This window comes from Pteropus vampyrus, unplaced genomic scaffold, assembly GCF_000151845.1.
Source record: "Pteropus vampyrus isolate Shadow unplaced genomic scaffold, Pvam_2.0 Scaffold50, whole genome shotgun sequence".
NCBI classification, from domain to species: Eukaryota; Metazoa; Chordata; class Mammalia; order Chiroptera; family Pteropodidae; genus Pteropus; species Pteropus vampyrus.
This window is the reverse complement of record NW_011888831.1, coordinates 396,192-415,187: the sequence shown is the minus strand read 5'-3', so window position 1 is coordinate 415,187 and position 18,996 is coordinate 396,192. Positions and strand designations below refer to the sequence as shown.

At 39.0% G+C, this 18,996-nt stretch overlaps 1 protein-coding gene across 1 annotated transcript in view; it reads left to right on the top strand.

The window, feature by feature from the left end:
* Window positions 1-16: 16 nt before the first annotated feature.
* Window positions 17-18,996, top strand: part of LOC111739350 (endogenous retrovirus group K member 10 Gag polyprotein-like) — a 22,013-nt gene continuing 3,033 nt past the window's right edge. The window contains exon 1 of the mRNA XM_023530366.1: window positions 17-97. The gene's annotated coding sequence lies outside the window, so the exon portion shown is untranslated. The remainder of the gene's footprint in view (window positions 98-18,996) is intronic.

Sequence of the window (18,996 nt, the reverse complement as noted above, 5' to 3'; positions counted from 1 at the left end):
GAAGCCTCACTGTGGGGCTTTTCAAGATATCCATGGTACTCCATAGTTGCTGTCTGTTGTCGCCATTGTCCAGAGGAGGAACCACTGACTTACAGCGGTAATGGACTTTCCTGTTGCTCAGCAAGTTGGCACCAGTATTTTAAAAATTTTGCACTTTGCTCTTGCTAATGCTAAATATGTGCTGGGTTGCCTGTGTGGTTGACTGTAGGGAGTAAGAGATGTGGTGTTTTTGAGTTTGTCATCCAGGTGTGGGAATGCGTGGGAAATTTATGGGATTAAGTGTTCTAGTAAGGGAACTTGTGAACAACATACACACAGCCCCTTGGTCTGAAAGAGCAGGCTGAGTGATTATAATGGAAGTTAAGATTATGAAAGATAAGAGTTTAGTCATTGAAGTCTTTGAAATTTAAACCTTGGTGTCCCAAATTAAAGGGGCATCCACAGTAGGTCTAGGGGCTGGGCTCTATTCCGAGGCTGGTCCTTCCACTGACAACATCCCAGTCCCCCTGTCACCCTATCCCCCAACACTTCCCTGGCAAGAATTTGACAAGCTCACCCCAGGCCTTCTTACCCGCTCTTGAGATTTGGACATTAACTAGCCAGTGTCTGATCCTTTTAAGATCTTCTGTTTATTCTAGGCCTTGCTGGGATGCATGTGTGAGCATGAACCTAGAGGTGTGCACATGAGAGGGTATCGAAATTTATGGGCTTGATTGAGATGCCCCATGCTTTTTTCACTCAGTCTATTGAAGGATAAACATAAGTGCCTTGGAAATGCAGAAAAAGGAGTGACTTCCCAACTGCGTGTATCCTGAAGGACCTCTGAAGAGTGACATTTGAGCTCATTTTGGGACACTTAGTAGGTTTAAAAAAATTTTCCCCTAACTTATTATTTTCAAAATTTTCAAACCTGCAGAAGTTGGAAGAATTGTACAGAATATAACCTTTGCATAGATTCATCAATATTTTCCCATGTTAGTTTTTATCTCTGTAACATCTGTATCTACATAGAGATATATTAACATATGCACATATATGTAGTCAGTACATATCTATATGTGTACAGATTTCTTTTTTTGTAGGAACGCATAAAAAGTAAGTTGCAGACATTATGGCCCTTTACCTCTAGATTCTTCAACATTATCTCTTAAGATTAAGGACGTTTTTCTATGTGATCACAATACCACTATCGAACTTAAGAAAAGTCACAGTAACAATATTGTATATACTGTATTTTGATATTTGAATTTCCTATTTATCCCTAAAATGTCTTTGATAGCCTTTTTTCCCCCTCTGATTTAAGTTCAAGAGCATTTGGTTATTTTTTTTAAAGCGGAGAGGGCCATGTAAGACTTAAGGATCCCTGCAAGAACAGGTGCAGAGGTGTGAAAACTGCAGTAGTGATTTTTCAAAAATGGAAAGAAACTGAATTCCGGAAACTAGATAGAAAATTGACATTGACCCTGAGGAATAGGATAGAACAGAAATTTTTAAAATTTAATTTGTATTGTGAGTAGATAATATATTCACATGGTTCAGAACTCAAGAGGTACAGAAGATCTGTTGAAGTCTTCTCACCCTGTCCTCCAGTCACCCAGATTTTCTACCCAGAGCAACCAGTATGATCAGTTTTTATTTTTTCTTCCAGAGATAACGTATACATATGTAAGCAATTATATGTAAAAATCCTTCCCTTTATTTTTCACACAATGGTAGTATGTTATCACTTAATATGAATCATTTAATTTCACTAAGTCATGGGATTTATTCATTCAACAAGTATTGAGTACCAGTTATGTACTTGGCCCTGTTTTCTCAATATATATTTTTTGAAGTAATAATGGGCCCACAGGAGGTTGCAAAGATAGTACAGATAGGGAGGGAGTGACAAGACCTCTTATCCCAATTCCCCCAATGGTTACATATTACACGATTATAGTACAAAATAAAAACCAGGAATTTGATGTTGGTAAAGGTATAGGCACTGTTTCTATAAGCTAGAAATAGAGTAGTGAACAAAACACAAAAATCCCTGTTTTGCCCTTAATGGGGTTTAAATTCTGTATGTTGTGTGTGGGGTAGATGGATAAGTACAATGGATGTTGGATGGTAACAAGTGCAGTGGGAAAGCAAGGAAAGGGGATTAGCTTTATGTAGGTCTGTTTTTTCAACATTTTTATGAAAAATTTCAAACTAAGAAAAGCTGAAGATTATACAGAGAATACCACATTTGTGTGTGTATGTGTGCGTCCATGCAATTTTAAGTAGGATGGTCAAGGAAGGTCTGGCTGAGGTGACAGTGAATAGAGATGGAGTTGTGGGAGAAAGCAGTGTGGCTTCTCAGGGAAGTTTTCTAGGGTACAGCAAAGAAAATGTTGTGAGGCAGGAGCATTCTTGAAGTGTTGAAGGAAAGCAGGGAGGCCAGTGGGGTTGAAAAAGAGAAGAGGTCAGAGAAATAATGGGGTGTAGGAATGAAGAAATGGTGACATATGACTTATGGCTTCTACTCTGAAGTAGGACATCCCTGGAGGGTATTGAGCAGACTTGGCATAATGTGGTTTATATTTTAACAGGACCTGACTACTCTTGGGAACTAGATAGAAGGGAGTGAGGATCCTAGCAGAGATATCACTTAGCAATCTAATTCAGCCAGGAGAGATGATGATGTCTTGAGCCAAGTGGTGGGGAAATGGCTTGATTCTAGATAATTTTTGAAGGTAGGCTTGACAGAATTTGAAGATGATTCTATTTTAGTTCATAGGGAGCTTCCTCTTTTTTTTTTTCTTTTTAATAGCTGCCTCAAATTTCATTATACTATAATTTACTTAACCAGTCCCTGACCAGTTCCCTATCTTTCACTGCCACAAAACATGGGAACATGTACATGTATACAAATGACATGTGCATATGTCATTTTGCACATAAGTATCTGTAGGATAAATTCCTATAAGTAGAACTGCTGAGTCCTTTCTTGGATGTTGTATCAATTTTGCTCCACCAGGAATATGAGTATTTTCCAAACCTTTGCAGTGTATGTTAAACTTTGTTATCTTTGCCAATATGTTAGAAAGAAAATGGCACATCAGTGTGTTTTAATTTATATTTCTCTCATGAGAGAGTTTGAGCTCTTTTTTTCTATGTTTAAGATCTCTTTGAATTTCCTTTTCTGTGAAATATCCATATGCTTTGCCTATTCAATTGTTTATTTCCTTATTTAATGACTTTTTATATATTAGGAAAATTTGCCCTTTGTCTATATATAGAGTTGCCATTTTTTTTTTTGACAGTTTGCTTTTGTCGTTTGCTTACGGTGGTTTTTACCATGCTGAAAACTTTTATTAATTGAATTTATCAGTCTTTTTAAACTCCTGGGTTTTGAGTGATGTTTTTAAAAAGCCTTCACCATTCTGAGATTGTTAGAAAATGCTAGCATTTTTTTTCTAGTATTTTATGATGCCATGCTTTTCTGGTTTTAGTTTTTATATTTAAATCTTTCTTCCAGTTGGAACTTATCCTAGTGTAAGGCATGAGGTACAGATCTGACTTTACTATTTGGTCTAAATGTCACTAAACAATCCATTTTTTCCTGATTTGAAATGCCACCTTGGTTATATTCTAAATTCCTGTATGTATTTGTGTTTATTTCTTGACCATTGATCTGTCTGTGTATACTTATTTATTGTGGCTTTGTGATATAGCATCTGATGGGAAGAGTAGGTCATTAAGGCAGGTTTTTACTTGGCCTTGGGAAAAAAGAATTGCTAGGAGCAGAATGGGTTCACAGTTCAGAATAGGGTCTGTCATACTAGTCCTTCTGGATTTCTGGATTGATAATTGTGGAAATGGGAGAGTACTTGCCTTTACAAGCTCTCCAACAGTCTCATAATATGAGAATGTTGGCTAACTGTTAGGATAGTTAATAAATTATTCAAGTAGTTAATAACCATATCCAAAGGTTAATAGGTCAGGGTTATTCTGGAGATTTCTTGGGGTGTGTTCCAGACCTTGTTCAAAATCACTATAAGTAACTTGGATGTAGATTTCTTTAATAAATTTTTAGGAGACACAAGCTAGCGTATATTTGGAATTGTCTGACAAGGATTTTTAAAAAGGATTTTTAGGAATGCTAGCGTATATTTGGAATTGTCTGACAAGGATTTTTAAAAAGGATTTTTAGGAATGCTAGCGTATATTTGGAATTGTCTGACAAGGATTTTTAAAAAGTGTGGTAGAATTTCATAGAGATCAGAATATGGTTCTGTCTTTGGGCTCAAACAATTGCGTAGTATAGGAAGAAGATGTGGTTTAGCAGAAAAGGGGGGTTCAGGGATGGGGGGTACTTCTTCAGGTTACTTAAGAGCTGGAGCTGGGGCAGGTAGTGATTAAAAGAGGCATGGAGATGTGGTTGGATGGGTTTGTGGAGGGCCTGGAAAGCTGTGCTCAGGAGTTTGGGCTTTGTTTTCTAGGTAGCAGGGATTCCTTTCGAGTTTAACCTTGAGGAAGTTTAACCTTGTGACTAGTTCTATTTTCCATCAGCTTTGGCGTGCTGTGGAGGAGAGCTGGAGCCCGAGAGATCAGAGTGGAAATGTGCACTGGTCTAAGTGGAGCTTGGTGAAGTGTGACTGGCAGTAGCCTTGGCGTGAATGGGAGATCAGACTTCCCTGACATCTCAGGGTGCCCTTGGTCTGCTGTCTGGGGCAGGGCTTCCAGGTAGTCGTGAATGCTTCAGTTTTGGGGAGCCTTGCTAAAGGCTGGCTGGGTCTCTCCTGGGAGCAGTCTCTAAGTCTGCTTTTCCCCAGGAAGAACTGGCTGCTTGGCCCAGGCTTTTAGTCTGCTGTTGTCACTCAGTACAATATATTGGTGTGTCCTTATTGCTTATAGTCACCTGGGGCTTTGGAAGAGTAGATAGCTGAAAACTGTAGACAGTCCCTCAAAGGACAGGGCTAGTAGCCTAGATTGGAGTAGTTTTGGGTTTATTGAGCACTTATGGTGTACAAGCAGTGTACCAGGCACAGGGGAAATAATACATTAATCAAGATCTTTCTCTCGTCTATGGCTATGCTACCCTGAACAAGCCTGATCCCGTCTGATCTCAGAAGCTACCTTCGTTAGTACTTGGATGGGAGACCACCTAGGAAGACCAAGTACTTGGATGGGAGACCACCTAGGAAGACCAAGTATTTTTTTACGCTGTAAGCGTTAAAAAAAAAATAAGGGTTTGTAAGCTGACAAGGTCCTTGCAATCTATGAGGTAAACCAAGGGTTGCCTCGCCTAAAAAAAAGATCTTTCTCTAAAGAAATTCAGAGTCTGGCAGTAATGTATAACATTTTGAGTGAGCAGTACCTCTAGAAATGCAGGCAGCTGAATATATGGAGCTTGGAACTCAGGAGCGGTTTCATGGCTGCAGAGAGAGATGAGAGGGGGCAAGGCACCCAGAGAATATGATTGGAATGAAAAGAGAAATAGGCTGAGTATGAAACCCAGATAACACCAACATTTTAGGAGGCAAGAGGTGCCTTTAAAGGAGAGTGAAGAGAACTTGGAGCGGGCAGTGTCTTAGAAAATAAAAGCTTCAGACAGGAGGCAGGAACCTCAGTGCTGTTGGAAAATGGCCATGGGATTTGTCAGCAATCTGGGCTCAGGGAGAGCAATCTCAGTGGTGGGCGCAGAACCTGGTGGGAGAGTTGGGAGGCGAATCAATGTGAAGAGCAATACTCTGCATGTGAAGAGAGGTGAGAAGGATGGGTTGGCGAGGACACAGGCCCAGGCTCTGCATCATCTCCAGCTCCACCCAGGGGCTGTGGCCAACCTGCTGCCTCTGCAGCATGCCTTTCTTGCTTCCTGGAGTGTTTGCTGAATGGTTTCTGTCTGGTGGAGAGGGGCCACTCCTCAGCCCCTCCTCAGCCTTGCATATGGTTTCTGTTAAAACCTCTGGGGAGAGGCAGCTCTCCCCAGACAGAGGTCAGGCTCTGGGCACTGGCCACCTTTAACAGGCAGATATTTGACGTTTTCAGAGAGGCTTTAGTTGGCCATCCTGTTGAAAATCACTCCTTCTGCCCCCTATCTCCCATTATTAAGCCCTTTACCTTGTTTCCTCCCTTTGTAGCACTAATTACCACCTGATAATATGATTTAATATGAATTTGTTTAGAGTTTGTCTCCTCCCAATAGAATGTAAGCACCATGAGAGCAGAGACTTTATTTTTGGTTATTCTAGTGCTGAATCTCCAGTCCAAAGTTCCTGGTTCATAGTAGGGGCTAAGTACTGAATGAATGAACAAATGAATGGCTGAATGAATAACTGAGGAGGAATCCCTGCTGTTCCTTGGCAGGTGTCACAAACTTGGATAAGTGTGGTCCTACCTCAGTCCTTTGATGAGCCAAAAGTAGGTGATAAGCAGGCCTTACTCACACCTTGATAAGCTTTGTGAGAGATAGGAGGCTCCCTCTCCCACTGATGGAGGAAGTGGAGAATCTGAGTTCAGCAGTTTAGCCTGTTGGGCTGTCACCAAGCTGTTCTTCCCTTAACCATCTGAAAGGGTTACCCAGCGTTTGTCTCACACAGTGTCTGGTTCAGACCTCTCCCTCTTAAAAGACTGAATGCAACAAAAGAATGGGCTGGGGCTGTAGTGTGCCCTGGAACTGCAGCACCCCCTGCCCCTTGAAAGCCAAGGAGACTTTTTTCCAGATACCTTTTTTTAAAAAAAAATTTATTATTAGTTTCAAGTATACAGTACATTGCTTAGACATTTATATAGTTTATGAAACGATCTCCTTGCTTACTCTTTCTCCCCTTTGGCTCTACTCTAGTCATTACATTAATTCTGAATGCATTCCCTACACTGTGCTTCTCATCCCCATGACCATCTATCAATTACTAATTTGTACTTCTTTAACCCTATACTGCTTTCTCCTAGCCCCCCTGCCCCCCGCAACCCCCTCCCCTCTGGCTGTCACCATATTGTGTCAAGGAGACTTTGAGGGGCAGCTCTCAGAGCACAGACCCTGTGGAGCCCACAGGGTGCCACTTCTCTGGCCTTTGTCTCCCAAGGGTCACATTGATCTCCAGCCTGTGTACCTGGTTCACTCTCTCATTTAGTCTCAACCTGCCTGGGTCTAGGTAGAAATCTGTTTTTAAAGTCTGGATGGAGTGACTTCCTTCCAACCTGCCCAGTGGGTTTCCCTAAATATTTACTCATGTGTAGCACCCTCTGGACAGGGGTTGTGTGTTAGGCATTCTTTTCTCCCTGTGGTTTTTAGAAAATGCTTGGCCTAGAGGAGTTATTAGTAAATGGTAAGTAAATGAAATGTACCTGTGTGTGATCCAGAGTAAGAGGAAGCTGCTTGTTTTCTGTCCTTCGTGATTATACTTGGACTCCCTGATCTCATGCTGTTCTCATGTTTCCCATTACTTAATTCAGTTTTGCCCCAGATTTCTTCACCTCTGATTACTTCCAGTCTATCATATCCTTTGCTTTTCCAGCTCCCATATGGTAGCATAGTGCTTAAGCCACATTTACACTTTGATTATTTTAGTCCATGTCAACCAGCCTTGAGGTTACTTGTTTTTATTTGTTATACTCCACCTACCATCTGTTTATCTGTCCAAACAGTGAGCCATTCCTTCACTCACTGCTGCTGCAGCACGTGTATAGTACTTACTGTAGGCCACACATTATGCTAGGTGCTAGAGGTAACAAAAATGAAAACTGTCTCCAAGGATATCTGTCTCCTGGGAAAGAAAAAGGTAAATATATAAATACAATGCAGTGAAATTGTTATATTATTATAGAATATAATGGGAGCTCAAAAAGAGAGCTGTTGGGCCTGTGAAAAGGTGGTGACAGTGGGGAGACCAAATGGTATCAGAAGGGCTTCAGAGAGAGCAGTGTCTGTTGTCTGGGCAGTCTGGGGGACTTCAACAGTCCTAAATGACTAGAACCAAGAGGCAGGACACTTTGACATTCACACTGTAATAAAGTTTTTATTTTAGAGAACTTTTATGAATTTATTTGAGCCAAACATGATAATTGCCAGGAAGCAAAATCTCAACTAATAGAGGAAATACTTCCCAAAGTGTTTTGGTTTCTAAAAAAAATTTAAGCTCCTAACTTAAACATTTTTTAAAATCTTTAGCAAAGTTAACAATAGACAAAAGACACTCATATACCTTTCACTTAGACTAATTGAATGTTGATACTTTGCCACATTTGCTTTCGATATCTGTATTATTTTTCTTGTATCATTTGAGGATAAGTTCTATCATTATAAAACTTTACCCTTAAATACTTCCACATCCCTAAATATTCATACAGTATTTCTTAAGATTAATGACATTCTCTTGTACAATCATGATTTGTCAGTCAAGAAATTTAACAATTGAGAATACTATTATGTAATATGTTGCCCATATTCAGATTTCCTCAGTTGTCTTACTAACATCTGTTATAGCTGTTTGTGAATTTCAGCTTTTTAATGCCATCAAGTTCCAGGTACCCCCTGACCTGAACTCTGTCTCTTGTCCCATTCCTGAGCCTCATTCCTTTCCTGACCCTCACCTATGTCCATTCATGGCCCTTAGTTGGATCTCTATGTCATGGGCCACCTCTGCTAATTCCTGCTTAGTTATTATAGCATTAGATTCTAGAATTAGCATTTACTTTCCTTTTCCTTTCTTTCCAACCAAAAGCATGAATAATCCCAACTAACGAGATTTATAACTTTTAACTAAGAAGACACCTGTTAAACAAGAATGCCATGAACTCCAGGCTGTGGCAGGATTGATGGACTATCAGGCTCCCACGAAGCATCTCTGTCCTCTCATCTGACCACACATAGTCCTGAAGGGAGGGGCCCTTGACCACTGGAATGCAGCCACCCACACCCACACACATATATGCGTGCACACACACGTACCTGAGTGTTAATGCTTGTATCACTTCAATTTCCTCAGAACTCTGAGGCTGGCACCCAAAAGACCTTTGAATTTATGGGTCAAGCTGAATAGGTGTTAGAATTGCTTTTGTAACAACATAGTCGGCACTCATATTTTTGTGCAATGAATGAAACATAAATAGAGGAATGGTTGGGGAAGCTAGGAGTTGACCGAACAGCAGGCAGCAGGAAAAGGGAGTTTGGGATTTGTTATAGCTATGTTGCTATTAATTGGCATTGCAAGTGAGTAGGAGAAAACAGTAAGATAAACTAATATCGAGCAGAGAGGATTTAAGGGGAAAATTCATCCTATATAAAAGATATATTCCAAGGAAGAAGGGAGAAGATGCAAGAGGACCAATTTGGAGGCTGATACAGTGGTCCAGGTGGACTGCAGTTAGCAGATCCTGAGTATATGGGCTAGATATTGAGAATGGGCACTCGAAGAGGTACATCTTCTCTAACTGCCTGGCAGCAGTGAAGATTGCAGCAAAGTTAGCAAGCCCCGAGTTTCTCATACTAAGAGGAGCTGCGTTGTGAAAGAACCTTACCTCCACCCCCTTGAATGCTTGGATGGGACTTTCCTGTTTTAGAACCAAGCTGCCCCAGAACAGTGAATGGTCCCCTTCAGGAAACACCTGACCCACTGATGTGTCCGGGAGCGACCAGCAGGAGGCGCACCAGACTTGGAAACATGCATTGTTGAGAGCGAAGCGAATCTTGCTTGCTTTCTCCAACTCAAATAGCAGAAACGGAATCACGCTGGAAATAATAATCATATCTGCATTTCCTAAACAGCTACTATGAAAAAGGTGTATGTAATTAAAGTAAACATTCATAAATTTGTTCATTCATTCGTTCATTCTTGAGACATACTTCCTGCTTCACTCTAGATTGATTGTTCTGTAGACCTATTTGTTATTCTGAAACTTCCCTTCATCATCTTTGGGAATTCCTTTTGCCTTTCCTGTTTCCTGGATCCATGCCTTCCTCTTTCTTGCCTTATTTCCTTATTTCAGTAAAGCACATCCTCCAGTAGTTTGAGAAAGTGTGCATAGCAGATAAAATGGTTTTACTTCTTGTGAAACCGGAGAACAACCAAGTATGGGGCTCCTGCTGCCTGCTCCGCTCAGCCAATAGGCCCACACAAGGGCTGGGATATTTAGAATAAGCGTTCATTGTAAGAGCACCCGTGATCCGATCCGAGAAGGCAGCAAGTTAACACTTTCAAAACTGCCTTCCTTTCTTAGTTTGTGCCTTCCTTTCTCAGTCTGGCTTAGGTACTTAAGGGAAAACTTGGGCATTATTCCAGGGGCTGCATGACAGTGTGTATGTGTGTGTGTGTGTGTGGGGGGCAATCTGTTATGATTCACGGAACTGTTTCTATGGCAACGTGATCCTCTCGTGACCTTAGCAACCCAGGAACAAAGATGAGAGTAGCCTGGAAAGAATGCTAGACCAGAAGGATTGTGATCAGTAAACATAAAGGCATTAATCATTAGTTCCAGGGCAACTTTCTGTGGCAGGGGACATTTCAAGATGTTTTAAACTGCTGGAGACAATCTATTGTTAAGCGATAGGGCAAGGAAAAGTGAAGCCAGGGATGCTATGAGGCCTCTACTAGGGAGGTCCCAACTGGGCCCTTTTTCACTTGCTCGTCTGAAAATAAATTTATCCTCATATTTGATTGACAATTTAGCCAGGTATGGGGGTCAGATACTATTTTCCCTCAAATTCTTGTAAGTATTTCCCCATTTTTTTCTAGTTTCCAGTGTTGCCATTGAGATATTTGATGCCATTTGGACTCACTTTGTATGTGACCTATTTTTTTTTTTAATTCTCTCTAGAAGCGTTAAAAATTTTTTCTTTGTCTCCAGCATTCTGAAATTTAACAGTGGGGTGCACTGGACTGACTACGTGTTTATGTTCATTTTGCTGACACTTGACAGATTGTAACAATCTGGAACTAATAATCTCGGTTCTAGAAAATTTTATTTATTTAATGTTTTCCTCACCTTCTCTTCCCCCCACCCTTTTTCTCATTCAGGAAATATTTGTCTTTTTTGTTTCCTTTTTTTGTGTCATGGCTGCAATATCTTCTTTTATCTCTCTTTTAATGTTATTGATAATTTCAAATTAAGTTTTCTTCAGCTCTCTCTTATCTCTCTTCTCCACAAGTTCCCCTTTTGTTTGGTCTCTCTATTTCACATTAGAAGCTTTCCTCAAACATCTGGTGATGCTTGACTATCTTTCATATTTAGAGTAAGGCTGTATGAGATGCTCACTGGAAACTTTGTGTACATAAGTGGGACTTTACTACTAGAGGGCTTTGCTGAGGCTGATTAGGTGGAGATCTGATTATTTCATGGGAGGACCTCAAACATCTGTAGATCATTTCACTTGGTCATAATCAGTTTCCCCAAACAGGAATCCTTTTATCTCTTGTTTATCTCAGCCTGGCTGCTGGTGTTAAATACATAAATCCACAAGAATAAAGACAGCAGGAGATGAGATGCCAACAAATTTTGTCATTTGAAGCTTGGATGGGTGAGGAGCTGGGAATTCCTCTGTCCAGTAGTTTGTTTTCAGCATAAAATTACACTTTGACTTTCAGCCTTGCATGGTTTTCCTAGAAAGTAAACTTATACTTTTCCTCCAGGGCTGGGCAGAGGTATTTTATTTGTCTGGTTGTGAAGACTGGGGAAAGAGACCTGCTGCCTTTAAAGATTTTCAGTGAATTCTCTAGTCCTACTCTGCACTCGTGTCTTCAGGGGTAACTGGTGCCTTCAGTTTCTGAGTCTTTTCAGGATTCTGTGTCAAGAATTAGCTCACTTGTTGGAGTTTTATAACCTCAACTCTGCCCCTGCTCCCTGTATTTGTTTTTCATCTTTTTCTAATCTATTAAGGCTGTTAGCATCTTATTGCTTCCAGGTGACAAAATTTGTTGATATCTCTCATCTTGCAGTTGTCACGTCTCATGCTGTCTTTATTCTTGTGGGTTTATATGTTTAAAAAAATTCCTTTACTGTCAGCATAGTGAGGCTTTAGGAGGGGGATGGAGATAAAAGTATGTTTGGTTGTTTATTCTTTTATCAGAAGCGTCTGCAATATCTCTTAGGACTGAGAAGTAATGCCCTCATCCTGGTTATAAAGGCAGGCTTTCTCGGGAAAAGTATAGAGTGGATAGATCTATCATTTGGGGAATAAAAAATGGCAGATGCCAAACTTTTGTGTGTTTATTTTGTGTGTTCTGTGCTCTATGTTTGAGGTTTTAAGGACCTCTCAACCCTAGTCCTTGCCCCATCCTTGAGCTATACTCTGCTCTTCGCCATGGAGAGGGAGGTGCACTGGTCAAGAATGCTCCAATTCTTCTTAGGACCCCTCCCTTCTGTGCTCATGGACCATATATTAGAGGAATCACACTGGGGGTGTGCTTCAGCTCAGTCTGAGTCTCGTGAGAACTAAAGTGGGAACTAGCTGGTTCTTGAGAAACAAGGTCGTTAGAAGCAGCAAGATAAAACTTTCCTAACAGTTGAAGTGTGATGTTGCCTACAAGATTGTGGTCAAGATTAAAGGAAACAGCTCTGTAGCAGGCCACTGTTTAGTGTAGGCTTGTTAGGTATCTCCCTTTGGATGTAGTCATTCTTCAGTAGCATCTAGATCCTTATGGAATGGAATGCAATCTTCTGTGCATTAAACCCAAAGGCACCATCATAAATCAGTGGCAGAGCTATCCCAGTCAGTTAAGCTGGTGTGCTTTTTTCCAATCCCTGAATAGAAAATCCTAAAGTTGTGAATGTGTTAGAAATGCTTCTGGCATGGGCTCCATTTCTCTCCTTATAGCATTTCAGGTAATGAAATTTGTCAAACATCCTGATGAATGTTTGATCTGACACACTCTTGTTCTTTAGGCTCCTCAGTCTTCAGTTAGAACATTTACAACGTTTACATTTGCTTTTCTTAATCTGGTCTCTTAGAGTTTTATGGCTCAGGTTATCTTATATTGAACTTGAAATGTTTCCAAAGTTCCAATCATGATCTTATAGGTGGGTTTGGGTGGTTCAAACTTCTTACTTAATCTTTTGCTATTACATCCACACCCTATATTAAGTCTAAAGTGAATAAACTGGAATGAAAATATCTAATTCCTTGTAAATCATTTGCATGATTAAGTATCATTTTTCAAGTGATAACACGTCACCTGAAACTTCAGTAGAAAAATTTCTAGCTGCCAATTCTTTTCTCAGGTTCTGGAGTTTCCAAAAAACTGTATCTCCCTTTCCAAGTCTCTAATCCATTTCTCAGAAACTTTGTTTTCATAATACATTATAGCTACGTTTGAGCTTATTATATTATCACTTCCAAATAACCAAAAATGCTCTACATTTAACCATTTCATTTAAAGACAAAATTAGGAAGACAAAACCAAAATAAAATAAATTTCCCTCACTTGTTGAATTCTTTCTTTGCAGTGTTTAATATTTTAGTCAATCTATTTCTGTAAACATTAAGGTGTCAATGCTTATTGATTTACTCAACCTATTGTTTGTTTTTAATTAAAAATCATTCAAGAGTTTTCTACAAAACATTTTTCTTTTATAATAATTTTCTAGGCTTTACTCCCATATAAAATACTTGGGATTTAAAAGGAATTCCGGAGTTCTGAAATTAATGGCATCTTTCTTATCCCCACCCAGCTAATGGACAGCGTGGTTGCACAAAGGCCGGAGCCATGGTTGTCTGCAGCCCACAGGCTTCAGGTTTTCCTATATATTTCCTTGAAAATCTGATGTCACATTGACTGAAAAAGAATCAAGAGCTTTGGGAAGTTGTGGATCCTAGAGAGCCTTGAAAGCTCCTCATAATCAACTGACCATGGAAGTCCATTGTATTGCTGCTGGAAGTCCATGGGGCAATCAAATGACAAACTGCCACTCCTTTCCTTTTGAGAAGCACTCTCTGAATCCACTGGACACATTTCTACACACACCAGACTATGGAAGCCAGGTTTCTGCTCTATTTTGAGTTTTCCTATATTTTTGGATTCTGAATGAAGAATTTTATTTTGTTTCAAAGTTAGCCCAACAATATTCACATAGTTCTAAAAATTGTCATGTTGTTAAATTGAATTTTGCCTATTGATTTAAAAAATATCTATGCATCTTTAACCGGCACCTGATTGTTTCCTTTTAAATGTATGGTGATTTTTAAATTAGATTGTTTTTTGTAATAAAATACAGGGTCAGGTCATTTTCTTTTTGCAATCTCTTTATCTCTTTTTCTGTCAAGAGATGCAATCATTAGTATCAGCTTTAACTCTCAGTTTAACATCTCATAGCTGAATAGTTAACTTTCTTTTAATTTTGAAAGATTTTGAGCTAAAAATATCTTGAATTTCAAACAATGAATGTATTTTCTCACCATAAAAATTAAGAGAGGGAAAGTGTCAATAACTATGCTGACATTATTAATTTATCTGTTTATTTATTCATTTTTTGGTTTATCTGTAGCCTAGAAGTCTGCTGAAACCTCCTACTTCTCGTGTTTTAGGTTGTAATTCCTTGAACCATCCCCCAAATTCTAAGGTTTAGTTATGTTCAAAGTTCTTAATCTTTCTTTTAAAACCTGTGGGCTCGTAGTCTCAATGTACCTTTTTTAAGTAATTCCCTACAAGTGTGCTGGCTGGAAAATTACTGCTTGGCTATTGCCCATGGGAACATAACGCTCTAACAATAAGCTTTCTGCTTCTGTACCTCTGCTTGCACAACCAACCTGTGGGTTGACAGTAAAAAGAAGAAAAATAGACTTGTGTGTTCAAACAGGATGAAGAATGGGGGTTTAGGGCTTAAAAACCCTGTACCTCTACATTTCGGGACTGCTTGGTTTGGGGTCTGCATACCCTTGGCAGACCCAGCTGGCTGAATAAAGAGTGCGTTTCCTATAACTCACTGATTTCTGGTGGTCCGTGTGTCTATTGGGGGCTGGTGGCTACACTACAACACAAGGAATTCAGCTGTCAAAAGAATAAAATCTTCACCCCTTTACCCTATTACATTCTCTTCTGAAAAAATATCTTCTCTCACTGCAAAATTACTACACAAATTCTTTCTCTGAGAGGTAGATGAGGAGAAGACAGAACACAGTATTTACTTGTGACCCCTGGACCTTATCTGACTCAACCCAATGCTCCCCTTTTTTCCTCTTAAAGAGTTGGATAGGCTCATTTTGGGGTATTATTTCTGGTTCTTCCTGGTTGTTTAAAGATAGGTTAAAAAATTTCAACTCTTTTCTCCATGATGTCTCCTCTGCAAAATCTATACTACCCCATCAGCATACATCTCTGATGTTGGTATATTTGTTGATGTTGGAGACTTGAAAAAATCAGTTGAAGGGTGACCTGAAGAACTAAGAGTTAGTAGTATATCCAGCTTTTTTTTTAAAACCACATTTGATTTGCTAGGGGTGCCACCTATATCTTGACATCCATAAAGCAGAACACAATTGGTTGGACAAATGTTCTGTTTGTCCCCCATATGGTTCTGTCTCCTATAAGCCAAGGGCCGGTGGTCTCTGTTAACCCTTTTTGCTACAAGGACTGGGGTAGCTCTTCTCTCCAGGTTTTCTCTTCCTTCTTGTCCTGGGCTTCTGCTCGTTTGTTCCAATAATCTACTGTGATAATGAATCATCCCAAAACTTAGTGATTTAAAATATTAATAATCATTTTATTATCTTAAAACATTAACTTAGTGATTTAAAACATCAACTTAGTGACTTAAACATGAACTTAATGACTTTAACTTAGTGGCTTAAAACATTAACAATAATTTTTTTAATATACATTTTTTATTTTTCAATTACAGTTGACATGATATATTAGTTTCAGGTGTATGACATAGTGATTAGACATTTATATAATTTATGAAGTGATCCCCCAGATTATCCTATTAGTAACTATGTATACATTATACATAGTTATTACAATATTATTGACTATATTCCTTATGCTGTACTTTATATCTTTGACTATTTTGTAATCCCTTCCCCTTTTTTCACTCAATCCCCACCCCCCGCCCATCTGGCAACCATCAAAGTGTTCTTTGTATCTATGAGTCTGTTTCTTTTTTTGTTCATTTATTTTGTTTTTTTTAGATTCCACATACAGTTGAAATCATATGACATTTGTCTTTCTCTGTTGACTTACTCCACTTAGCACAATACCCTCTAGATCCATCCATGTTGTTGCAGATGGTAAGATTTCATTCTTTTTTTATGGCTGAGTAACATTTCATTGTATATATGTATCACCTCTTCTTTATCTTTTCATCCATCGATGGACATCAGGTTCCCTCCACATCTTGTCTTGTAAATCACGCTTCAATGAACACATGGATTCACGTGTTCCTTCAAATAATGTTTTGGGTTTCTTCAGATAAGTGTCCAGAAGTGGGATCACTGGGTCCTCCTTTGTCTGTTATTACACCCTTTGTTTTAAAGACTATTTTGTCTGGTATAAGTATTGCTACCCCAGCTTTTTTGTTTGTTTCTGTTTTCATAAAATATCTTTTTTCATCCTTTTACTTTCGATCTGAAGGGAATCTCTTGCAGGCAGCATAGGTAAGGGTCTTTTTTCTTATCCATTCAGCCACCTTATCTTTTGATTGAAGCACCTAATCCATTTACTTTTAAAGTAATTATTGATAGATATGTAGTTGTTACCATTTTATTTTTCATATTTTTTTATCTTTTTTCCTTTTTTCTTCTTAAAGGAGTCCTTCCAACATTTCCTATAATGTTGGCTTGGAGGTGATTAACTCCTTTCACTTTTACTTGTCTGGGAAACTCTTTATCTGTCCTTCAATTCTAAATGATAGCTTTGCTGGGTAGAGTAATCTTGGTTGTACTTTAACAATCATTTTATCATTATCTTTCACATTTCTGGTGGTTGACGGGGCTCAGCTGTTCCTCTCACTTGTTTGTATTGTTTCTGTTCCTTTTAGTTCAAGCTCACATAAATATATATTTATTTAAAAACATTGTGGGTACTCTATGTATAAATTATAATCCAATCTATTAGACAAATATCTCTATATAAATCTCTTTGCAATAATCTCTTCTTTAGCTTGGACTCCTTGTCCTTAAGATTCTTAAAAGTCCTGTTGTTTTAATAGAGAAATTTTGCTAGACATACCCTTAAGATTCTTAAAAAGGCTTTGTCTGTTTGAAGCACCACCTTAAATCTTTCTAAAGCTTTAACAAATAATTTTATAGTTATACTTTTGGCTTAAGTTTTAGACCATGTTTTTTTTTTAAATGCCTTAGATTTGATCTCTGCCCAGAAACCATTTCATAATTTTGGCATTGTTAATCATCTGTGGTGACTAAGAATAAGAAACAGCTTTATTTTGGACTCAGAAAGTCCTCGATCATTCATATGTAACATTTCATTTTTCGTTTACCTCTTTCCTCTTGCATTTTATCATAGGCAGCGAGAAGTCAGGTGGTACTTTCAATATTTTGACAAGAGATTTCCTTAGATCTTTGAGTTTATTAAATATGTTTCCACTTTTCATGTTGTTGCAAGAAACAAAGTTTCCACTATTACATAATGAGACCACATACATAACAAAATTTCCTGTGCATACATAATTTTCCCTCCCAGTTTCTTACTTTAAGTCCTCACTAACATCCTCTTTGAGGCCCTTTAGACTTCTGCCCAACACCTGGTCCTAAAGCCGATGGCACATATTTTTGGTTTTCGTTTCAGCAGCACCCCATTCTTGCGCCCAAAATCTGTTCTGGATACCTATTGCTAGTAACAAATCATCACCAAATTTAGAGGCTTAACATATTGACAATAATTTTAGTAATAGCTCTAATGGTTCTGGGGGTTACCTAGGTGAGGCTGTTCTTACTTGGGATCTCTCATGTGCTTATAGTCAGGTTGTGATGGAATTGAAGTCATCTTGAAGGCTTCCTTATTCACATTCCTGGTGACTGATGTAATTATCAGCTGGAACTCCTACATGTGGCCTCACCATGTGGCTTGGGTTTCCTCACAGCATGGTGGTTGCTTTCAAAGAGAACAGGTGGAAGACATATTATTAAAATTTAACAATGACTTCTGAGAAGCCCAATACAGCCTGTCTTTCCCGCTGATTACAACTAAAAACTCTGAACAAAATGCAAAATGCAACAAACTACCTGAAGAGTCTGTAAAGTTAATAATAGCATATAGTTTGGGAGGGGAGCCAAAACTTGAATCCAGTCCTGAGATTCAAAGGGCCCATTTGACTGCATGCATCTAAGCCAAACAAGACATGAGCAAGAGAGTAGAGCAAAGAGTAAAAATTTATATAAGGAATTAGTGCCTAGTCCAGAGATGCGGGTGAGCTAGAGCTCTCAAAAACCTGGTTCCCTGATGGCCTCTAGTGCCTGGGTTATCCAAGGGAAAAATCATTAATCACGGTTACTATAGGATTTGGGGTTGTGGACTCTACTGATTAGTCGGGGCTAAGGTAGAGGGCAATTGATCATAGTATTAGGTCTTGATGTCAGTCATGGCACTGTTCTGTCTGGTTTCCGGGGGATTTGATCTGTGTGGTTGTTCTGCTTTCATGAGTCTGGAGCTGAATCGTAATAGAGGCCAAGCTATTATCTTTGTTTGACTAAAACCTTATTCTAGTTTGAGGTTTAGTAATTGTATCTCGGTCATAGTTGAAGCTTTGACACACCTGAAGCTTTATTCTTAAGTGAGTTTGGCACTTACCAGAACCTACTGTACTAACAGCTTAATGATTAAGGGAGTGGACATATGGTATGTGTACAGGTAGAAGGGTCATAGTGAATCATAGTGAGTCAGAGTTCTATAAAACTAAACAAAGCTAGCTTGAATTAAAGCAAAACACATGCTAAAGAAATGAAATTGATGTACAGTTACAAGATGACTTAGATATTGATATTATCAGATATTATTAGACAAACTTTAAAGCAGCTATTATAACTATGTTCCTTGGTAAAGGTATTGAATGGAGAGATCGATATTCTTGGCAGAATAGAAACTT